Source organism: Ambystoma mexicanum, chromosome 6q, assembly GCF_040938575.1.
Source record: "Ambystoma mexicanum isolate Mex_15411 chromosome 6q, UKY_AmexF1_1, whole genome shotgun sequence".
NCBI classification, from domain to species: domain Eukaryota; kingdom Metazoa; phylum Chordata; class Amphibia; order Caudata; family Ambystomatidae; genus Ambystoma; species Ambystoma mexicanum.
The window spans coordinates 1,386,427,013-1,386,452,022 of record NC_090937.1 but is presented as its reverse complement, the minus strand read 5'-3'; positions in this window follow the sequence as shown (position 1 = coordinate 1,386,452,022).

The following is a 25,010-nucleotide window of genomic DNA, read 5'->3' as shown; positions in this document are numbered from 1 at the left end:
TGGACGGAGTTGTTTGTGTAAAAATCGGAGAATCATGTTGCACATTTATACCATCTCATGATGAAGAAAATTGAACTTTAACAGAGGCCATAGGTATGCTGATGAAGTTACAGAATCAGATGATCGACGAAGCTGACGAAATGGACGATGAGAGTTGGTTTGGATCCCTATTCTCATGGGTTCCACAATGGATGGCAGATGCATTCAAATTCCTAAGAGCCCTGCTAGTGATGATACTGCTCGGACTCTGTGTTATCAAGATAATAATCTCCCAGTGCCAGAAAACTGTGAAAAAGGCCATAGCGATGAAGATCATGATCGATGTCGAACCAGGATGGAAGCCCAATGACCTGACTGATGAAGAAATAAGAGACTTTGTGAAAGCTAGCATTCATGCACCAGAAGGAACAAAGTTTTGGTATTCAAGGAAACACAGAAACTATGTGGGAAGATGGATCTATTGTAGCCCAAGTTGACAATGTCAACTAATGCCATGGAAAAAAGGTGAACACGTGAGAACAGCAGGAAGCTTGAGGGGAGTCACAAAAATATGTACTCCAAAGAGACATTTCTTCAGACCTCAATGTATGGACCGAGAGGATGAAAGAACAATGGACCCAGGAGATGAAGAAAAAATGGATCAAGTGGATAAATAAAAGGTGGATACAAAAGAAGAAGTGAAAGTGGTTGATGAATCGCCCAGAGAAGGGAATGTAGAGGAGGTCCCAAGCACAATTCGCACCCCTACCACCTATTTTCAAGTACCAGGAATGTTCATGCCGAAATGTGTGACGTATGATGAGCAAATAAACCAGCAGAGAGCCGCAGTGAGGCTCTGTCCAGTACCTATCAGACTGACAGCACCTATTGAAGTACCAAAACCTAAGAAAACCTGGATAGTAACTTACCCATTGAGAAAGCCATATCGACAAATGAAACAAATTGAAGAATGCCAGAGCACATCAATGAAGAAGCCAAAAAGATACTGAAGGAAGACGAATGGTGACATCACAAGAACCCGGACTGACTCACATATAGAAGATACAACAACCTGTGAATGATGAAAAGAGACGGAACACCATGGATAAGTGACATCCTGAGTTTAAAGTGAAATAAGTGATGTCAAATGTAAGAAACGTATGCCATGAGCGTGATGAAGATATTCAGCCAGGTTACACGTGTACATAAGCAAGGATCCGCAAGAAGCTAAGAAAATCGTGAGGCTTGCTTATACTTAGTAGTAAGATAGATTGTGGCAAGCGCCACCTATACATATCTACCTCAAAAGGAGCACTTTATATAAGAATACCTCCAGTATTCATAAGAGCACAATCAACTAAAGGTTACTAAAGGTCTCAGGAGAGGAGCCCCTCAGCAAGCAAATCAAAAACTAAAGACAGAAAGAAACCCAGACGCATGCAAATCGTGCCAAGAAGCCAAGGTCGTATCGGCTGAAATAGACCGACAGTGGATACAATTAATGAAGCAAAGAACAGAGCATCCTATTCCGAAAGGTCAAGATAAGCCACAGAAGGCAGATGGCTGACAAAATTAAATCAAATACAAAAATTATATGAAGAATAAGACGATTTCACAGTGTCTGAATCACGTGACCAGCCAAGCGAGAAGGGATGAAACTTGCACACCTAAGTGTGGCCTTGTGCCAAGCACATATATCTTAACTTTTCCAGACCGAGAAGCAGTCTCGAGGCCAACCACAAAGAAATAATTGACACATGACCACTGAGGTGATGATTGATTGTAGCAATAATTGGAGGAAGGCTGGGAGTGCAGACGAGCTCCCTGCACCTGGCCGGCTATTCTGCACGCTGCTAAGCTAGTGGAAAAGTATGAGTGGGGTTGTTGCCAACCCAATCAAATGGACCGAGTAATCTAGGGTCCTATAGTTAGTAGAACCAATAAGACGTCATACTTTTAGTGACGTCTGCAGTAGCCATTTTGAAGGTAGGGCTTAGATGCCCCAACTGACAGTGTTTGTCCAATTCCCTCACTCCGTTACCATGTACAGATATAGTACCTATATTAAAGTTACCTTCCTATAACCAATAGAATTGCATGCAACATTGTAAGCATTACACGTCAGTGATGACATGTTTTTAGTGTAAAAAAATGTGTTTTTTATGAAGCTCGCTGGAGTTGTTGAAGCGAGAAGGAAGATCGAGCGATTGCTGATAGTCATGAACTTCCATTTTTTTCTACTTGTCATTAAACAGACTCACTTTGCCAAACCATTGAGTTGTCATTATTGATTTGATGCTAGAGTATTAATCTGCATCCCTATCCATGTCGCGTGTGCTGCTACTTATCTTAAAGTGCTATTGGGCAACCCCAAGCTTTATAGGCCGGTTGGGGACCTAGTGCACAGTCTTGCATTGGCAAAGGTGGAAGGGAAAAGGCTTCTTAAACATTGTACATGGTACTGGATATTACTGAAATGATGTATCTTCAAGCAGAAAAATACATGTAGGCTGAAACAATTTTTGTGTACAGGCATACACATATCAAAGATTGCACACACAAATAGATTGAAAACAGTGCACACACACAAGTGAATTTAAAACTGCACATACAGCTGGATTCAAAGTCGCAGACACACACATACGTGTATAGATTGCAAACAGCATTCTGATGTTTAGTGAAAGTCTTCCATGCATGATTCATGAAAACTGTACCCACATATTCTGAGAGCACACTATGCATGTGAGTTCAGAATAGAATCATCAGACCCCCTGACAGTTTTACCTCGAAGTCAAACCTACTGGGGCCAATGAAACACTTGTGTACAGGCACGTTATAAATGTCATATCATATCATATCAATGCATGCTGGCCATTGTCTACATAAATAGGCCCAGAACAGCCAATACATTCTCAGCATCACACATGCATGGGGAGCTAAGTTGAATATGTAGGAATACATGTAAATAATGTAAGGGTTTTTTCTCCCTCACCATACTTGTCTTATTACTGGAGAAAACAGAACTTTTCAAAGACAATTGCGCTATGTTGAAATATTATTAGTGTTAGGAATCACTACTATCTTTTAGAATATGGTATCATTATATGAAAATTGTTTGAATTGTAAGTTAATGCCTTTGTGGACTTATAATAGTGATCTTCATATAGGCCGGTACATTTGATAGGTTACCTGATTTCTGGATTTGCTACACTTATATTGTGATGTGCTATACATATATTCTATCGATCTTCATGGTGCAAAGCTGGAGACCAAGTTGGTTGAACTTACATTTATTCTTTTAAATACATTTCGATTTCTAAATACCATGTTGTCTATTCCTTGCACATAATTGTGAGGCATACATGGGAATCTGAGATTGGCATGCCATACCTGTTTGAGCCAAGTCTATTCAAGTAAAAACACCAAATATTCCTATAACTTTAACACTGTTGGTGCAGAAAGGAAAGCACTAGAAGAAAGGCCTCTCTGTCTATGCCCCAAGTCTCTGGATCCTCCGTCGGCACCAGCCTTGCCCCCTCACTTCTAAATTTCATTAAGGAGTTAATGGCATGTTCTTAACACCTTAATTCACACCTCCTCCACTGCCCACCTGACCAGAGACTGGGCGATCTGTTCCCTCTGCTTATTGCTTGTAGATTCCTTGGTATCAAATTGCCTGCTCCCTTCCCCCATTGCTAGCTCCACCCTCCCTTACATTGTTCCCTTGCGTTCTCCTTACCTCACCATGTCGTTTCCCCTTTGATTTGTTAAGCTCTCCGTTCCTTCATGAAGCTAGGTCCACCCTCTATATGTGCCGTAATGATGATGATAATGGAAACAATAATAATAATAATAATAATAATAATAATAATAATAATAATAATAATAATAATAATAATAATAATAATAATAATAATAATACAAGTAATCATAATAGCTGGGACACTTGATCGCGGAAGTGTGTCGGAGGAGATGGCTCAACAGGAACTAAGGGGAGCATACCTGGATGAGCACTGTGAGGAATGCTGGGGTGTTGCTAGGTCTGGAAAAGATCCGGGGCTATGCTAATAATGGGACTGTAGGGACTGGGAGCTAGCTAGCCTTTTTGGTTGCAACCCCTGACCTTCAATCCGGGGCTACAACCAAAAGACCTGGGGCTATAGCCCCCTCAGCCCTCGCCTAGCAACGCCTCTGGAGGAATGTGTGAACTGAAGTCTATGATGGAGTGGGGTGGCTGAAGGGGGCATTGTCAACGAGAGCAATAGAGGAGCACTGTAAACGGGGACAGGGCTGGAAGTGAGGGGTTAAACAGGATAGTGAATATGTAACACAAATGAAAAAGAAGCACCTTTTTCATAATGCAATTGACCAGCACTTTACAAACCATTCCTAGACACCCCTGCAGTGTGAAAATACTAATGCAATGACATTTTCATTCTGCACTGCATCAGGGCGTTTTGTAAATTATTCTACTACAGGAGTGATGTCAGTCACCTCCCTTACACCGCAAACCTCATGCACCAGTCAATACTGTAATACATCCGTTGTACATTGGACTAATCAAAGTCGGCTGACAGATTCTCCACAATGTGTCTTTTACATACAACAACGGTCGTCCTTCTGAGTCGGGGGCCCAGGGTTACTGGGTGCAGACCGTTTCCAGACTAGACCACTTGAAGAAAACCTCCACCATAGGCAAAATCGTATATTTTATTTCAAAACACATATTGTGGAATCGATGCTGTCACTGCTTATTAGCTCCAAGCTGCTGCATTGCCAGACAATGTTCCACTCATACTGTTCTTGTTTTAAAAGACAATTATTTGTGGACTGTAAAGGATGCTCTTTCATATATGAATCACAGTGATTACTGCGCCATTAAATGTGGTGCTTAACACTTGAAACAATGAGTACAATCATTCCCGAATTTAAATCAAATTGTCAGAGTAAATCCGCGAAGCCAGATTTGCCCATGGCATTGCAAACTGCATAGGCCTGCAACTTGACTTTATTTAAAGATCAGCGGGTCTAACGTGGGCAAGCGCAAATAGCTCTCTGCTCTCTGCTTATTAATTGTAAAGAGGCCGCCCGTTGCCCGGCTCACCATGACCTATTTCTTGATTCATAAACAAAAAAAAATAAAACGGCAGCGTGGCATCAGAGGAAAAGCAGGCACACTTCGCCAACCAATCACAAGCGAGCGACTCTCACGAGATTGCAATGCTGCGGATTACTTGCATGCCTGCACTTTCCTGCCTTGGAGTGCACACTATTAATGCGTTCCATAGTGAAGAAGCGTATATCTTAGTTGGTGCTGAAAGGATTGCTGTCTCCTTCAATTGAAAACTCGGTAATTTATATAATTAACAGAAGTGTTTTTTTTTTTTCTTGTTAAGCTGTGGTCTTCTCAAGAGTTGACAGAATGACACGATCCCCTCTGAATGAATAGGAAAAATGCACTGGATAGGATGACGTTGAGCTGCGCACCCTAGGGGATTTCCCGTGTTTATATCATGTTCAGAGAATTCCGGCCTACCAGGCTCCCAAGCCATCAAAGACCAAGCATGTTCTTTCATAGTGACAAACTACAAGCATCCGGAAAACAGGCACGTACCTCGCGCTATCTCTGGGAGTTAAGCACACATGTCGCATCTCAAATGTACTGCGCAATGGAGAGGTGTGGCGCGAGGAGGGTGAAACATTGAGGCAAGTCGTGGAAGCAAGAGGAGCCCCTTGACAGTTTCAGAGCAGGGAATGCCATGCTGTGCACAGAACAGTACGCCGATGAAAGCAGGAGACATCTTTTTTTCTGGGCTGTGTTAACAGATGGCGGGGACTGTCACTGTTTTAACAGATGAGAAATACCACACACAAAGGACTGCATCCAAGTTTCATTTATACTGAAAATGGTTGTTTTAATTGGCATTCTTGGTGACCAGATTAGCGACGTCTAATGATGGCTAAACAGATGCACTCATTCAGAATGCTTTTAGCAGACATGGGGGGGTAAGACTTTTGGCGTAACTAAATTTAAACTAGTTAGTTACATCACTATTGTACATCACTATTGTAACGGTTTATTGAGAAGCCACCCTCAACACGGGGAGTCCCTCCCATCTGCACTCAAGTGGTTATGCAACAAAATGTTTGACAGATTCTTTTTTAGCCCCATCTCAGACATATTTAATGCCTTTTGGATCCCTCTACCCTGAGATAACAATGAGCCAAGAACCAGGCCGGTGTACTGGAAATATATTATGATTTATTTAAATTACAAGTAATAGAAATTAACACAAACATGTCAAACAGAACTGTATCCGTGGCACAACACAATCAACTTCTGTCAGCATAAATAAATCACAAACGTAAGTTAAAAAGAACACAATCACAATTGTTCACTTTCTGCAAATTTCACTTCACTAAATAATTACTCTGACTAATAACCATGGCACGTATCATGTCATATTCTGCGAATTTGATTTTCCCGCAGGCTTAAAAAGCTAGCAGTAGTATTTCAAGATTGGTAATTATGATGTTGCCCACACTTTTGATTTAAAATAAACATTGATTTATCGATTTGTTTTTCAGACTCCCCTTGCTTTGGTCTATGTTGGAAAGTCAGACAGAAAAATTAGAATGCTTTGAGGAATTTGGGATTTCAGACCCCCCCTTACTGAAAGGCCTGTGTTGTCAAAGCTGGATAAAAAGATTGGACTGATTAAGAACAAAGACACCCCTCTTCCCTAAAGATGTCAGGGTCAGCTGGACAACAAGGATTATCTAATTAATTTATAGGCTATAGTTTTCAACACACAGGTGTCGATTCATGGAATTAATGTGCGCCGAAAATTCCTGCGCAGAGGTGCCAAAACGTGCGATTCGCAGTAAAAGTGCGAAAATCGCAGTGCAAGTGCGAAAATCCCAGGGAAACCAGCGCACATCGATTCATGGAAGGCCGTGCGTGAGAAAAATATCGGATGTGCGCTGAAAAAGTGTGCGGCACACGCCGGCGCACAGGATATCTAACGGCGTGCGCCACAGCCACAGCGAAATCGCACATAGCGTGGCGCACACAACAAAAGTAGGCGGAACACGGGGCGTAACACTCGGAATGGGGAACAACTCGTCAAAATGTGGGCGTCACGGGGGAAGTACAGGAGGCAAGTGCACGGAACGCCCACACGCTCACCTACAACACGTATTCATGGAATCCAATAGGGCAAACCAGCGCACGGTCAAACCAGCGCACAGGCCCAAACACGTCCGCCACAAGAAAGCAGGCGGTAGTGTCCCTGCCCCTGAAATAAATGTGCGCCAAAATGTGCGCCAACAAAAAGCACCTATATACAGCTATGATGAATATCACATACTGTGGCCCTCTAAGACAAATGACGTGCAAAGGGGTACGCGATAAACACGGACACCCGCTGTGTGAAAAATAGCGTGTGCGTGCATTCTGTGCTGCGCGGAAAGTCCCACACGTAATTTGCCTGGGTACGTGTATTCCGGGGTGCGCGGGAATTCCCACACGCGAATTGCCTGGGTCCGTGTATTCCGGGGTGCGCGGGAAGTCCCACACGTGAATTGGCTGGGTCCGTGTATTCCAGGGTGCGCGGGAAGTCCCACACGCGATTGGTCTGGGTACGTGTATTCCGGGGTGCGCAGGAAGTTCCACACGCTAATTCTGCAGGCTACGTGTATTCCGGGGTGAGTGTGAAGTTCCACACGCTAATTCTGCAGGGTACGTGGATTCCGGGGTGCGCGTGAAGTTCCACACGCTAATCCTGCAGGGTACGTGTATTCCGGGGTGCGCATGAAGTTCCACGCGCTAATTCTGCAGGGTACATGGATTCCGGGGTGCGCGGGAAGTTCCACACGCTAATCCTGCAGGGTACGTATATTCCGGGTGCGCGGGATGTTTCACACGCGATTTCAGCAGGGTACGTGTATTTCGGGGGTGCCGGGTAGTACTACACGTGAATTGACCGTGTGGGTCCTCCCAGGTGTTCCCTCTACACCCTCCATGTCCCTGCAGGCAGCCCACACCACAGGGGACTACCCTGCACGCCTGCTCATGTCCCGCAGCCAGCCCATCCACCATGGCCATGCCCCCCAGCCAACCCACATGTCACCTTGCACTACTGATCAACAACGCATGTCCCCCTGCACCCCCACCCCCCTGCAGCCAGGGGCACCCTCCACCAGGCCCCCACTCATGTCCCCTTTCACCCCCACCCACCAGCATCCAGGGGCACCCTCCACCAGGCCCCCACACATGTCTCCCACCACCCCCACCCCCCAGCAGTCAGGGGCGCCCACCACCAGGCCCCCACTCATGTCCCCCTGTACCCCCACCCACCAGCATCCAGGGGCACCCTCCAGCAGGCCCCCACACATGTCTCCCACCACCCCCACCCCCCAGCAGTCAGGGGCACCCTCCACCAGGCCCCCACACATGTCTCAACACCACCCCACCCCCCAGCAGTCAGAGGCACCCTCCACCAGGCCCCCACACATGTCTCCCACCACCCCCACCCCCCAGCAGTCAGGGGCAGCCTCCACCAGGCCCCCACTCATGTCCAACTCATGTCCCCCTGCACCCCCACCCACCAGCATCCAGGGGCACCCTCCACCAGGCCCCCACTCATGTCCCCCTGCACCCCCACCCACCAGCATCCAGGGACACCCTCCACCAGGCCCCCACACATGTCTCCCACCACCCCCACCCCCAGCAGTCAGGGGCACCCTCCACCAGGCCCCCACACATGTCTCCCTGCACCCCCACCCCCCAGCAGTCAGGGGCAGCCTCCACCAGGCCCCCACTCATGTCCAACTCATGTCCCCCTGCACCCCCACCCACCAGCATCCAGGGGCACCCTCCACCAGGCCCTCAAACATGTCTCCCACCACCCCCACCCCCAGCAGTCAGGGGCACCCTCCACCAGGACCCCACACATGTCTCCCTGCACCCCCACCCCCCCCAGCAGTCAGGGGCAGCCTCCACTTGGCCCCCACTCATGTCCAACTCATGTCCCCCTGCATCCCCACCCACCAGCATCCAGGGGCACCCTCCACCAGGCCCCCACACATGTCTTCCACCACCCCCACCCCCCAGCAGTCAGGGGCACCCTCCACCAGGCCCCCACACATGTCTCCCACCACCCCCACTTCCCAGCAGTCAGGGGCACCCTCCACCAGGCCCCCACTCATGTCCCCCTGGACCCCCACGCACCAGCATCCAGCGGCACCCTCCACCAGGCCCCCACACATGTCTCCCATCACCCCCACCCCCCAGCAGTCAGGGGCACCCTCCACCAGGCCCCCACTCATGTCCAACTCATGTCCCCCTGCACCCCCACCCACCAGCATCCAGGGGCACCCTCCACCAGACCCCACACATGTCTCCCACCACCCCCACCACCCAGCAGTCAGGGTCACCCTCCACCAGGCCCCCACACATGTCTCCCACCACCCCCCAGCAGTCAGGGGCACCCTCCACCAGGTCCCCACTCATGTCCAACTCATGTCCCCCTGCACCCCCACCCACCAGCATCCAGGGACACGCTCCACCAGACCCCCACACATGTCTCCCACCACCCCCACCACCCAGCAGTCAGGGGCGGCCTCCACCAGGCCCCCACACATGTCTCCCTGCACCCCCACCCACCAGCATCCAGGGGCACCCTCCACCAGGCCCCCACTCATGTCCAACTCATGTCCCCCTGCACCCCCACCCACCAGCATCCAGGGGCATCCTCCACCAGGCCCCCACACATGTCTCCCACCACCCCACCCCCCAGCAGTCAGGGGCACCCTCCACCAGGCCCCCACACATGTCTCCCACCACCCCCACCCCCCAGCAGTCAGGGGCAGCCTCCACCAGGCCCCCACTCATGTCCAACTCATGTCCCCCTGCCCCCCCACAGCCCCCCCACCCACAAGCATCCAGGGGCACCCTCCACCCGGCCCCCACTCATGTCCCCCTGCACCCCCACCCACCAGCATCCAGGGGCACCCTCCACCCGGCCCCCACTCATGTCTCTCATCACCCCCACCCCCCAGCAGTCAGGGGCAGCCTCCACCAGGCCCCCACTGTTAGGCGGAAACCTGTGCAGTTCCCTCTGGGACCACTGAAAAAGATTTAGGACTACAGGTGTTTGGCAGTAAACCCACTTGGTAGCAGTCTGTACCACACAGATTCACTTGGTAGCTGTGGCTGAGCAGTCAAACTTCCCTCAAGAAGAGTTAGGCAGTATGTGGAGTATACAAAATAGGGCAATCTACACAGTCAGACAAGCAAACATGCAACAAGGCTTCGGTGTAAAGATATATAGTTATTTAGTTATAAGAACACATCTATAGAAAACACTCTGGCACTAACACGGTAAACGATTTCAATCACAATTACTATACGAAGAAAATATCAATCCCCCTAACAATAGTTGACAAGTCTAGGTTCAACGGCATCACTTATTTGCAGACAGAGGTGTATGCTTTAACCTAGATGGCACTCTAGTATTCGTTAGGACGGGAGAGAAAAGGCGGGTTAAGAAATCAACTCGATACCAATATTTTTAAGAACAAGGCAAGAAGACAGGGACCACTGTAGATTCCAAAGTTCAGAGGCCAGGCCCACTCGGAGAGAGGCAAGGCGATGTGTCCCAAAAAGTATCTTAGTGGAAATGCGCTTCGAGTCTTTATCGCAAATTGTTATGGAAAGATTGGACCAGTTCAGAACAACAAGTTAAAGAAAGCTTGGAGGCGACCCAATGGAAAGGCGAGGATTAAGACACCTCACTATCCGACAGAAAGGGAACCCAGGCGGACACAGTACCTTGTTTGTGGAGAGACAGCTCCGGCGGGGGCAGTTGTTCCTGGTGGTGGATGCACGTCGGGTCTTTGCCAAAAGTAGAGATGATCTCGTCGTCGAAGAAAAGTAAAGTCTGGTGCACCACCAGGGAAGAGACCAGCCACAGAGTGCTACGTCACAAGGCCCCACCTTTTGGTCGCGGTACAGGGGTAGTGGCTATCCGGTTGCTGAGGTGCTCTGCATGGGCAATTCGACCACTGCGTCCTGGAGCGAAGAAAAAGCAAAGGGGACTGGTTGTTCCCACCAGTCAGGGGAAGAGACTCTCCAGCAGGGAGATCTCCTCTGTCGTTGGGAAGTGGTGAGTCGGTTCCGCAGGGCTCCACCGGAGGTGTCGTCGTTGCAGGTCGGCTCAGCTTTACCCTCGTCGGATTCTTAGGTCCTGTGGCGACTTCTGAAGATCCAGTCCCAAAAGTCCTGCTTTTATGCAGAAAACCCCCATTCATTCAGTCTAGCTGTCAATCAAAACACGCTAAGTGGTGAGCGGGGTGGCTCACCACTTGGGCCAATCACACCAGAGTGCGACTGGAGTTGGCAAGGCAACTCAGTCCAGGGTGCCTAAACCCCCTCCCACACCCCTGTGGTAACCCAGACAGAATGGCACCACTTTGGAGGGTCTCTGTACAGAAGCCCGCCAAAAGTGGAACAAAGGGCTCAACTTTTGGTTTCGGAGTCACAGAGACGAACACAGACGCCATTTTAAAAACCGAGTTCTGGCAGAAAATACCATCCGATAAACTTATTTAAGATAAGTAAAACCGGTGGTATGTTAGAGATTAACGAGAAAAAGTATCAATCTCCAACAATGGGAAGAATCCCATACGGTTACATTCGGGGTCGAATATAACAAGTAGTTTCCACTGCCACCAGCCAAAACTCGACGAGGGGGGACGGGACAGTGCCCCCTCGAATAACAGACCCAGGAGTAATCGAATTACCCCTACTAGTACTTCCACAATAGGATGGTTGGTACTAGTTCTGGTAGTAAATTTAGGTCTAGTAAAGCCAATGGTGACTTTACATGCCCGGGGAGACAGTAGTTAGTCCCCGGGTATGGAGTCTATGATGGAGGTCCGCTAGGATGCCCCAGTGCTACGGCACGGAGGGTGCAGTGTAACACACATAGCAACACATATGAGACCCTATGGAGTAAAAGACCCCATAGCCCATAGAACACATTGACATTCAAAGGAATTACACACATTCATGTCCAGGAGTGGGAGAAAAAGAGTCTCACTCTTGGCAGGATGGAAAAAAACAAACTCCAGAAATCCAGCAAAGCTGCTGGGGGACTCACTAGGTTAGGAAATTCAGCCTAAACAGAGAATTCTCCCTAACACTCGCCCCCCCAGACTAAGGGACAGGAGGATTTAATCCACTCCTGGATGAATCTCATACCTCTAGTCGATGACATACATCCTAGAGAGACCATCAGCATTTTGGTGGTGACACCCTGACCTGTGCTCAATGGTGAAATCAAACCCTTGCAGGCAGATCGACCATCTCAATAGTTTCGGGTTTTCCCCTTTCATTTGCATTAACCATCTCAAGGGTTGGTGGTCAGTCTGAATGACAAAAGTAGAACCATACAAGTACGGCCTAAACTTCTTCAGAGCCCACATGATAGCAAAGCACTCTCTTTCGATTATTGCCCACCTTGTTTCAGGATCCTTCAGCTTGCGGCTGATGAAACAAACGGGGTGCTCCTTACCTTTCCCATTCAGTTGACTGAGTACGGCACCTATTCCTACATTTGAAGCATCTGTCTGCACAATGAAGTGTTGGCGGTAATCAGGAGCTCTTAGTACTGGCGCTTGGCAAAGAGCCTTTTTCAGGTTTTCAAAAGCCTGATTGCACTCCTCGTTCCATCTAAACTTTTTAGGAAATTTGGGTGAGGAGATGACATTCAGTGGAGAAGCTATGGTCCCATAGTTCTCGATGAAATTCCTGTAATACCCAGCGAGGCCTAGGAAGGCTCTCACTTGGGTTTGAGTAGTAGGTGTTGTCCAATTTTGCACAGCGTCAATCTTACTGAGCAAAGGCCTTATTTCCCACCTCCTACCTCATGTCCAAGATGGACTACCTTACTCTGTTCAATTTGGCATTTACTCGCCTTTATGGTCAGATTGGCTCGTCCAAGAGCCTGCAAAACATCTCTCAGGTGGGTTACATGTTCTTCCCAGGAATTGCTGAACACTGCTATGTCATCCAAGTATGCCATGCAGAAGTCCTCCATCCCGTTCAGAACCTGATTTACCATCCATTGAAACGTAGCAGGTGCATTCTTCAATCTGAAAGGCATTACCTTAAACTGGTATAAGCCAACAGGGGTAGAAAATGCAGTTTTCTCCTTGGCATGGTCTGTCAGGGCTATTTGCCAATAGCCTGACGTCAAGTCACATGTGCTGAGGAACTTGGCGGCGCCAAGTTTATCCACCAACTCATCTGTTCTTGGCAAAGGGTGGGCATCAGTCTTGGTGACTGCATTAAGAGCTCTATAATCCATGCAGAATCTAAGCTCTTTGATCTGGCCTTTGGTACTAACACAACTGGGCTAGACCATGGACTAGTAGAGGGCTCTATTACCCCGATATCAAGCATCTTGCTGACCTCACCTTTGATGTGGGTTCGTACGGTTTCTGACATTCGGTATCCTCTGCTTTTGACTGGCAGACAGTCACCATGTCGTGCTGGCCCCAAGGGGTCAAGCCTGGTGAAAGCAAGAACAGAGAGGCAAACTGATTTAACATAGATTTGCACTCTTCTTGTTGCTCGGGTGTCAGATTGGAAGAGAGATTTACTCCTTCAATTTTTTCATCCAAAGATAAGCCTCTGAGGAGATCCGGAAGAGCTTCACTCTCTTCTTCTTCCTCGGATGATGCTAGAAGCAACGCTCCTATATCAGGTCGGGAGACATACGCTTTGAGTCGGTTGGTGTGGAAGACTGTCGGAGCCTCCTTAGGATTGCCCAAGTCCATCAGATAGTTGACCTCTCCGAGTTTACCCACAACTCTGAAGGGTCCCATCCATTTGTCTCGCAAGGCCCTCTGCCTTGTTGGGATCATAACGAGAACGAGCTGGTCTTGAGCAAACTCAACCATGTTAGCCTTTTGATCGTGCCAGTGCTTGACCAATGTTTGTCCAGCTTTCAAGTTATCGCTTGCTTTTGTCATCATGTGCGACATTCTCCTCCGGAGACCTATCACGTAGTCAGACACTCTGACTGGCTTGGGGGAAGGAGACCTCTCCAACCCCTTCTTAATCAGGGCCAATGGACCTCTGACGGGATGACCATAGAGAAGTTCGAAGGGAGAATAACCTACTCCCTCCTGAGGGACTTCTCTATAAGCAAAGAGAAGGCATGGCAGTAGAAGGTCCCACTTACGCTTAAGGGGTTCCTCTAAAGCACCTATCATGCTCTTCATGGTTCGGTTGAACAGTTCTACCAACCCATTGGTTTGTGGGTGGTAAGCTGTTGAGAACTTGTAAGTAACCCAACATGTTTTCCACATGGCCTTCATGTAGTGGGACATAAAATGTGACCCCCTGTCAGAGATTACTTCCTTAGGAAACCCGACCCTGGTAAAAGTTCCAAGGAGGGCCTTAGCCACAGCTGGAGCTGTAACAGTCCTCATAGGAATTGCCTCAGGATACCTAGTAGCATGGTCTACTACAACAAGTATAAATCTGTTGCCTGAGGAGGTTGGAGGATCAAGGGGACCAACAATGTCAATCCCTACTCTCTCAAACGGGACTCCCACAACTTGGAGAGGCACTAGAGGTGCCACATTCTTGGAGCCAACCTTACCAGAGGTCTGGCAGGTGTGGCAGCTCCTGCAGTGTTTTTCTACTTCGGCCCCCGTCTTTGGCCAATAGAAGTAGAGAGATAGCCTTTCCTTAGTCTTCTTGAAACTCAAATGACCAGCCAAAGGAATCTCGTGGGCTAGCTGCAAGAACTGTGGTCTGTTCTCTTGGGGTACTACAAGCCGCTTGTAGTCTCCAGGTTCAGACTCGGTCAGTTCACTGTAGAAGAGGTCATCTTCCCAGTGCAACCTGTATTTCCCAGGCTCTTGCCCTTCAGCCCGAGCTTCGGCCTGGTGCCGAAGACCTTCCAGAGTTGGACATTCTCTCTGTCCCTTACTGAAATCTGCCCTGCTGGGTCCACCTTCTGCCAGTAAAGACTGCAGCTCAGGATGGTCAACAGGATGCAGATCTCAAATGAGTTCCTGGCCTTCCATTAGCTCTTCGTCAGAGTCTAATTCTACCACACAGGGTTGTACCTCCCTCTCAGCCTCAGCTGGAGGTGGAGTTACAGGTGTATTTTTGGACAACCGCGGGGAAGTCCTTGTGGGCTGCACTGAAATGCCGGCCGCTGGTTTCGGGGTAGAAGTCTTAGGTTTCCCTTTCGCTTCTGCTTTCTTTGAGACAGCAGCAGACAATTCCAGTGGAGCAGGAGTGATTTCTTTCTTCATCATCTCCTGGAGAGTACCGCGCATGGTGCTCTGCCTTGCAGGTCTGGTTAGCTCCTGTAACCATTTACTAGGAGGTCTGGAAGTATGTGATACAACTCTGAGAGTTTTCAAATCGTTACCCAACAGTACGCATCCTGGTACCTCACTCTGTATGCTGACAGGTATCTTCACAGTCATGTCGTTACACTGGATGAGAACTGGTAATTGGGGAAGCATCTGCACAGGCCCTCCAGCTAACTTGGTGAGGTGTTTGGGTGCCTTAGCAACATCCTCAGCCTGAAAAAATGATTTATCCACCACAGTTATGCTGGCCCCAGTGTCCCTAATGGCAGGAGTCTCCTGACCATTCACCGGGACACTGTCCTTATAATACTCTTTAGTATTATCGGGGATAGAATTATAGACATCTAAATTTTGTTGTTCCCACAACCCCAGAGATACTAAAGAAACGCTGGCTGAGACTCCAATGGGTTCGTCAGCTAGCAGTAGAAAGTTTCCACTTGCCATTTGGACTTCCTCCTCTGGAGCGAAGGCTAAGGAGACAAGATGGACCCCTGAAGGTTCACCCTTACATCTGGGATCTCCTTTCACGTGGTCAGTCGAGCCACAAACAAAGCATTTACCGAATGCTTTTTGGAATGGTGGCTTGTTCTGGCCTCCTTCCGGTTTGGCACCAGAAGACACACTATTCTGCTGCGGTTTTCCTTGTGGCTTACCCTTCTGGTTTTGTTTGGGGCCCTCTTTGGAATTTGAGTTATTCGAATTCTCTTTTGAGTCTTTTTTAGGCTGTTTTCCCTCATCATTTTTCTGAGTTGCCCCAGAATCCTTATGAGTAGCCCTGTTGGCAACCCATAAGTCAGCAGCCTTAGCCAGCTTCCGGGAATCAAACTCCTTCGAATCAGCCAAGTGCTGTCTGAGCTCAGGAGAACAGGCATCATAAATCGACTCCATCATAAAAAGATTCTTCATACCCTCATAAGTGTTCACTTTGTAACCTTTAATCCATCCCTCTAAGTTTTTCAACCCTTCACTCGCCCAGGTAGCTCAAGGGGTACCATCATGCTTTTTGAGGGTTCCAAACCTCTTAAGATACTGGGAAGGGGTCTTCCCGAATCTAGCTATCAAAGCTAGTTTCACACTTTCGTACTCTTTCCTATCCTCCTCACCCAACTCCATTACCACATCAGTTGCAACAGGGGGGAGCCTAGAGAACAACCAGGTAAGCCACTCGTTACCTGTGATGTTCTGGAGCCCATGATTGTACTCAAACAAACTCAGCCAATCCAATACATCCAACTTCGGTTCATACATACCAATTAATTCCTTCGGCATCCGGGGTCTTTTGGGACTGGAGCTTCTAGAAGAGCCAGAGACAGAAGCAGTTTCGACAGACAACTTTTTCATTTCTAACTCATGCTTGAGCTCCATTTCTCGGAGCCTAAGAATTTGTTGCATTTCTTGGTGTTTCTGTTCAGTTTGAGCAGTAATCCTTCTGAATTCCAAGTCTATTTTCATTTTTTCTAGTTCAAAGACTTGAGGACTTAGTGTGGGACCTGTTATAGGGCCAGTAGGTACAGCTGGTAAGGCAGGTAGAGGAGCAGGGGAGACAGTTCCGTTAGCCTCTCCTTCCTCTTCAACCTCTTCATCACTATCATCAAAATTACGATTTAGATCAACACCATCACTGTTATCTACATCTGCTGGAGAAGTTGGTTCCTCTGAACCAGTACCCAGACTTTGGTTTTCCAGCAATCTCGCTATCAGTTCTAACTTCTTGCCTCTTACAGAAAGATTCTCTTGCCTACAGAGAGCTCGTAAATTCTCAGTATTTTCACCTGACAAGGATTCTTGACTATAAACTTCCATAGTAGACATGTTTTTGAAAGTTGCTTTTTAGTGCTAAGCTTTGTGGTTAGTTATCCTAAAGTGTCGAAAAGCACTCTAAACTGTATACTCGATACAAATCCCACCGCTGTACACCAGTGTTAGGCGGAAACCTGTGCAGTTCCCTCTGGGACCACTGCAAAAGATTTAGGACTACAGGTGTTTGGCAGTAAACCCACTTGGTAGCAGTCTGTACCACACAGATTCACTTGGTAGCTGTGGCTGAGCAGTCAGACTTCCCTCAAGAAGAGTTAGGCAGTATGTGGAGTATACAAAATAGGGCAATCTACACAGTCAGACAAGCAAACATGCAACAAGGCTTCGGTGTAAAGATATATAGTTATTTATTTATAAGAACACATCTATAGAAAACACTCTGGCACTAATACTGTAAACGATTTCAATCACAATTACTATACGAAGAAAATATCAATCCCCCTAACAATAGTTCGACAAGTCTAGGTTCAACTGCATCACTTATTTGCAGACAGAGGTGTATGCTTTAACCTAGATGGCACTCTAGTATTCGTTAGGACGGGAGAGAAAAGGTGGGTTAAGAAATCACCTCGATACCAATATTTTTAAGAACAAATGCAAGGCAAGAAGACAGGCACCACTGTAGATTCCAAAGTTCAGAGGCCAGGCCCACTCGGAGAGAGGCAAGGCAATGTGTCCCAAAAAGTATCTTAGTGGAAATGCGCTTCGAATCTTTATCGCAAATTGTAATGGAAAGATTGGACCAGTTCAGAACAACAAGTTAAAGAAAGCTTGGAGGCGACCCTATGGAAAGGCGAGGATTAAGACACCTCACTCTATCCGGCAGAAAGGGAAGCCAGGCGGACACGGTACCTTGTTTGTGGAGAGACAGCTCCGGCGGGGGCAGTTGTTCCTGGTGGTGGATGCACGTCGGGTCTTTGCCAATAGTAGAGATGATCTCGTCGTCAAAGAAAAGTGAAGTCCGGTGCACCACCAGGGAAGAGACCAGCCGCGGAGTGCTCCGTCACAAGGCACCACCTTTAGGTCGCGGTACAGGGGTCGTGGCTATCCTGTTGCCGAGGTGCTCTGCACAGGCAATTCGACCACTGCGTCCTGGATCGAAGAAAAAGCAAAGGGGACTGGTTGTTCCCACCAGTCAGGGGAAGAGACTCTCCGGCAGGGAGATCTCCTCTGTCGTCGGGAAGTGGTGAGTCGGTTCCGCAGGGCTCCACCGGAGGTGTCGTCGTTGCAGTTCGGCTCAGCTTTACCCTCGTCAGATTCTTAGGTCCTGTGGCGACTTCTGAAGATCCAGTCCCAAAAGCCCTGCTTTTATGCAGAAAACCCCCATTCATTCAGCCTAGCTGTCAATCAAAACACGCTAAGTGGTGAGCGGGGTGGATCACCACTTGGGCCAATCACACCAGAGTGCGACTGGAGTTGGCAAGGCAACTCAGTCCAGGGTGCCTAAACCCCCTCCCACACCCCTGTGGTAACCCAGACAGAATGGCACCACTTTGGAGGGTCTCTGTACAGAAGCCCGCCAAAAGTGGAACAAAGGGCTCAACCTTTGGTTTAGGAGTCACAGAGACGAACACAGACGCCATTTTAAAAACCGAGTTCTGGCAGAAAATACCATCCGATAAACTTATTTAAGATAAGTAAAACCGGTGGTATGTTAGAGATTAACGAGAAAAAGTATCAATCTCCAACAATGGGAAGAATCCCATAGGGTTACATTCAGGGTCGAATATAATAAGTAGTTTCCACTGCCATCAGCCAAAACTCAACGAGGGGGGACGGGACAGTGCCCCCTCGAATAACAGACCCAGGAGTAATCGAATTACCCCTACTAGTACATCCACAATAGGATGGTTGGTACTAGTTCTGTTAGTAAATTTAGGTCTAGTAAAGCCAATGGCGACTTTACATGCCAGGGGAGACAGTAGTCCGTCCCCGGGTATGGAGTCTATGATGGAGGTCCGCTAGGATGCCCCAGTGCTACGGCACGGAGGGTGCAGTGTAACACACATAGCAAAACATATGAGACCCTATGGAGTAAAAGAGCCCATAGAACACATAGACATTCAAAGGAATTACACACATTCATGTCCAAGAGTGGGAGAAAAAGAGTCTCACTCTTGGCAGGATGGAAAAAAACAAACTCCAGAAATCCAGCAAAGCTGCTGGGGGACTCACTAGGTTAGGAAATTCAGCCTAAACAGAGAATTCTCCCTAACACCCACTCATGTCCAACTCATGTCCCCCTGCACCCCCACCCACCAGCATCCAGGGGCACCCTCCACCAGGCCCCCACACATGTCTCCCACCACCCCCACCCCCCAGCAGTCAGGGGCACCCTCCACCAGGCCCCCACACATGTCTCCCTGCACTCGCACCCACCAGCATCCAGGGGCACCCTCCACCAGGCCCCCACTCATGTCCAACTCATGTCCCCCTGCACCCCCACCCACCAGCATCCAGGGGCACCCTCCACCAGGCCTCCACACATGTCTCCCACCCCCCAGCAGTCAGGGGCACCCTCCACCAGGCCCCCACTCATGTCCAACTCATGTCCCCCTGCACCCCCACCCACCAGCATCCAGGGGCACCCTCCACCAGGCCCCCACTCATGTCTCCCAACACCCCCACCCCCCAGCAGTGCAGGGCACCCTCCACCAGGCCCCCACTCATGTCTCCCACCACCCCCACCCCCCAGCATCCAGGGACACCCTTCACCAGGCCCCCACTCATGTCTCCCATCACCCCCACCCCCCAGCAGTCAGGGGCAGCCTCCACCAGGCTCCCACTCATGTCCAACTCATGTCCCCCTTCACCCCCACCCACCAGCATCCAGGGGCACCCTCTGCCAGGCCCCCACTCATGTCCCCCTGCACCCCCACCCACCAGCATCCAGGGGCACCCTCCACCAGGCCCCGACTCATGTCTCCCATCACCCTCACCCACCAGCAGTGCAGAGCACCCTCCACCAGGCCCACACTCATGTCTCCCACCACCCCCACCCCCCAGCATCCAGGGGCACCCTTCACCAGGCCACCACTCATGTCTCCCATCATCCCCATCCCCCAGCAGTCAGGGGCAGCCTCCACCAGGCCCCCACTCATGTCCAACTCATGTCCCCCTGCACCCCCACCCATCAGCAGTCAGGGGCACCCTCCACCAGGCCCCCACTCATGTCCCCCTGCACCCCCACCCACCAGCATCCAGGGGCACCCTCCACCAGGCCCCCACACATGTCTCCCACCCCCCCACCCCCCAGCAGTCAGGGGCACCCTCCACCAGGCCCCCACACATGTGTCCCTGCACCCCCACCCCCCAGCAGTCAGGGGCAGCCTCCACCAGGCCCCCACTCATGTCCAACTCATGTCCCCCTGAACCTCCACCCACCAGCAGTCAGGGGCACCCTCCACCAGGCCCCCACACATGTCACCCACCACCCCCACCCCCCAGCAGTCAGGGGCACCCTCCACCAGGCCCCCACTCATGTCCCCCTGCACCTCCACCCACCAGCAGTCAGGGGCAGCCTCCACCATGCCCCCACTCATGTCCCCCAGCCAACACGTCATCACAATCCTGATCCCAGGCTCCTATGCCCACCCAAATCCCACCCCACGCCACCCCAGTCCAAACACCCAAACAAGCTTTACATCCTTTACATTTACAAAATGGAAATACCCATTACATGATAAATAACAAATAAGCAGTATGCGCATGAGTACAGGTCCGTCAGACCCACACAATGGCAACACATGACTGTGAAAACCCACATTCTGACAGACATGGAACCAATGTGAGAAGTCCACACATTGAAGTAAGAAACAAAAATGTATTACAGTGTAAATGAAGTGAATGAAATATAAACAAACAATAATGGCAACAGAAATCAAAAAGCAGCATGTCCACAAAAATAATAAATAATGAAAATGGGTCTCCAAAATAACCGTAAAGAAATTGTGTCCAAAGTCACTGTCCAACAAAGCAAATCCAAAGGGAAAGTAAAGTGAAAATCCATTGCTCCATGGTGAAAAAAATAATAAAAGATGAAGGCCACAAATCCACTGTCTAACTATGTACAAAGAGCAAATCCAGGGTCCATTATCCCAACGATGTAAATGAAACCTACAATAAAACCTACCTAACTAATAACTATATATAAAAAAGTGGGACATAGTCCAAGCGCCCCAAATTAAAAAAAAGAAATAAAACCTAACACTAATTAACTATGTACAAAGGCGGCGGGCTAGTCCAGCGGCTCACTCCGTGGTGTCCCGGGCCAGGGCATCATCGAACTCCTGTTCGATGTCCCAGAGGCGGTCCTGTTCCATGGCCCCGAGGGTCCGCAGGGACGCCGACATGTCCTCCTGCAACTCCCTGCGGATTCCCTCGAGGCACTCGGCCCGCCCCAGGGCCCTCCGCATGGAGTTCTCCGCCCTGACCATCGTGAGCCGCGCCTCTTCCTCCCGCCGCCGCTCTGCACCTATCTGCTGGCCCAACCGCGGCCACACACGGAAGACACTTCCCGTCCTGGGTCCCCCTGCCCTCCGGCCGATGCCTGCCCCTCCGATGAAGATTGCCCCGAGCCATGATGCCTCCCACGTTGACTCCGCTGCTGCCTCTGAGGCAACTGCCTATGCCAGCACAATGGCATCCAGGCTGACGGAATCCACCGACGCCATCGTGCACGTGCCCTGCCCAATGATGCCGGCACATCCTCCATCTGCTGGGGTCCAGTTGCTGTGGTGTCCACCCCTGCTGGACCTCCGACTCCCGACTGTGGCAGGGATGGGATCCCCACCAAGCCGGCTGCGCTGGTCAGGGCAGGTCCACAGGGGGCCCTGGTGGCATCTGGGCCGGAAGACGGCATGGAGAACGACTGGCGTATAGTCTCCACAGAGGAGGAGAGGGCCGCCAGATTGGTCGACACATGTATGAAACCCCCGACCATGGCCGATCCCAACTGGGCCAGGTTGGCACGGTGCTCTTCGTGATGACGTGCAAGCTCCTCCCGGGAAACATGCACGTCATCACAAATGACACCCATGCGCAACGCGACACCAATCAGGACCTTCTCCATACGGCCACGGGTCCCCTTGTCCGCAGGTGGAGGGGAGTCAGATGACATGGACATCCCCCCTACCTGCGGACGGGCCTGGGATGGGGCATCCCTGCTGGTGCATGGTGGTGCAGTCACAGTGTCAGGGACAGTGACATGCACAGGCCCCTCGACGGCGACCTGTGCTGCCTCCTGCCCCTGCCCTTGGACTGCACCACTTGCACCAGCAGGGATGCCCCCACCAGGCCCCATGTGCGCCTCAGTAGCGGCCTACTCCTCCTCTGTGGAAACCACCAACCTGGATGGCTCCACACCGCCTTCCGCCGTTGCAAGCCCCTGTGGGGGCTCACCCACCCCTTCCGCTGCAGCCGTGGGGGCATCCCCGCCGCTTTGCTCCACAGGGCCGTCTCCACCCTCTTCTTCACTTGCCGCTGTGTAGAGGGAGACATAGAACACAAGCATCATGGTACTGTACAATGGTCCCCTAGACAGGAAGCAATAGCAGATGAGTGGCACTGTCAAAGATCACTTCCATCATGTCCCTCCACAACACATGGGTCAGTGCAGGCAAAACACACGCAGTAACAGGCATGGCACATGCTATGGACATTTGCATACATGTCCAAGGGACTCTCCAAACATACAATGCTGTTATGGAACTCACATGCATCATGGGTCATGCCTATCACATGCACACACATCAACGTAATTTCATCCATCTGGCCTTGTACACCCCAGACACAGTGGATACAAGGATAACTAGGCAGCATCTGTGAATCTGTACATTGTCACAGACATGTGCCATGCATCCATGGCATCACACGTCACAGACACGCAGGTCAGACATACAGACATGGATACCATACATGTACATGGTATAGCACCCATCCCTCACCCCACCCATGTCCAGGAACAGAGACTGGCATGCTCTCATGTGTCCAGTCCGCATAGGGCTCCCCATGATGCATTTAAACATGTGCACCAACCGTGTGGTTCACACATTACTGGTCTCACATGCATGACCATGATGTCCCTGCACACATACATGCATACATGGCCTATGTCACACATACAGGCAAGCATCAGACAACCAGCACACTGCAACATGCCCTGTCTCACACAGCAATGCTTACCCACTTACCGCTCAACTCCAGACGGGTCTGCCTCGCAAGGATCTGGGCGTGGAGCGCTGGGTCTACACGTTCCAGGACCCTCACCTGGATGCTACTCATGCGGCCCCGGCCCCCCTCCACGAGGCGCCGGGCCTTCAAGAGGGTCCTGGACCTCAAGTCCTCCCAGTGCTTCTTGACTTTCTGGATGTTGCGGGTTGCCACCCCCTCTGCGTTGATGGCAACCACCAAGTCGTCCCAGATCCTGTTCCATCCTTCCTTGTTGGCGCGTGACGATCCGAAGAGGGCATCATACTGCCCCAGGACTTGCTCCACCAGGACACCAACTTCGGTGGCAGTGAAGCTGGTGCCCCTCTGCCTCTCTGGCCGGGGGTTGCAACTGGTGCCAGATGTTGCAGTGCCCGACATGGCAACCCCAGAGGCAGGAGTGGGTGGGCAACTGGGTCCTGGGGCTGGGCTGTGGAGCGATGGTATAGCAGTCAGGAGTCTTCTGTTCCAGCAGGGGTGGACACAGCAACTGGACCCCTGCAGATGGCAGATGTGCAGGCACAAAATGGCAGGGCACGGTGGCAGAAGGCAGGCAGGCAGCAGCAGATGGCTCGTGGGAGGCTGCTCGGCGCTCTGGGGGGCAGTAATTCAGCCTTCTGGGCAGGAGCGTGGTCTTCCGTGTGCTTACGCGTGGCCAGCTTGATACAGAGTGAATTGGCACGTGAAAATCCTGCACGTCAACGTGAAATTCGAGGAAAGGGCCTTAGCGCGTAAGCACGTCAGCACGCATACGCGATTCCATTGGACCAAAGGCCCTCAGCGCGTAAGCGCGTCTGTGACGTGACGCGCGCGGGTGTTTCCCTCATAGCACGTGATGACAAAGCACACGTGGAAACACTGCACGTCAGAGTATCATTGCGTGTAATTGGATGAAAGTGCGCGTACACGCAATTGGCCTGGGTATGTGTATTGCAGGGGTTCGCGGGAATTCTCACACGCGATTTGCTTGGGTACGTGTATTACAGGGGTGTGCGGGAATTCTCACACGCGATTTGCTTGGGTACGTGTATTACAGGGGTGTGCGGGAATTCTCACATGCGATTTGCTTGGGTATGTGTATTACAGGGGTGCGCGGGAATTTTCACACGCAATTTGCTTGGGTATGTGTATTACAGGGGTGCGTGGGAAGTTTTACACGCTCGCAAACAACACGTATCCATGGAATTGAACAGGGCTAAGGCATGCGCACAAATAAACTTGCTAATCCGGAAACACGTACGCCAGCAGGAAGCAGGCATACGTCGACCCGCGCAGCATAAAAGTGCGCGCAAACAACAAACAAGCTCAGACGCCAGGATGAATATACTGTTCCTAGCAGCAGTGGCCGTGGGTTACCAAAGGAGGAGGAGGAGGATAGTGAGGGCCCGAATTTTCACACCCAGAACCAGCCTTTTTGGGATGCCTGATGACCAGGTGTATGGGAGGTACAGGTTTCCACCTCACATAATACTCGACCTGGTGAGTGAGTGGGGGGATGACCTCACATCACCCACCCTGTGCTCCCAAGCACTCAGCCCCCTGGAGAAGGTCCTTAATGTACTGCACTTCTTGGCCACTGGATCATTTCAGCGGACAAATGCCAT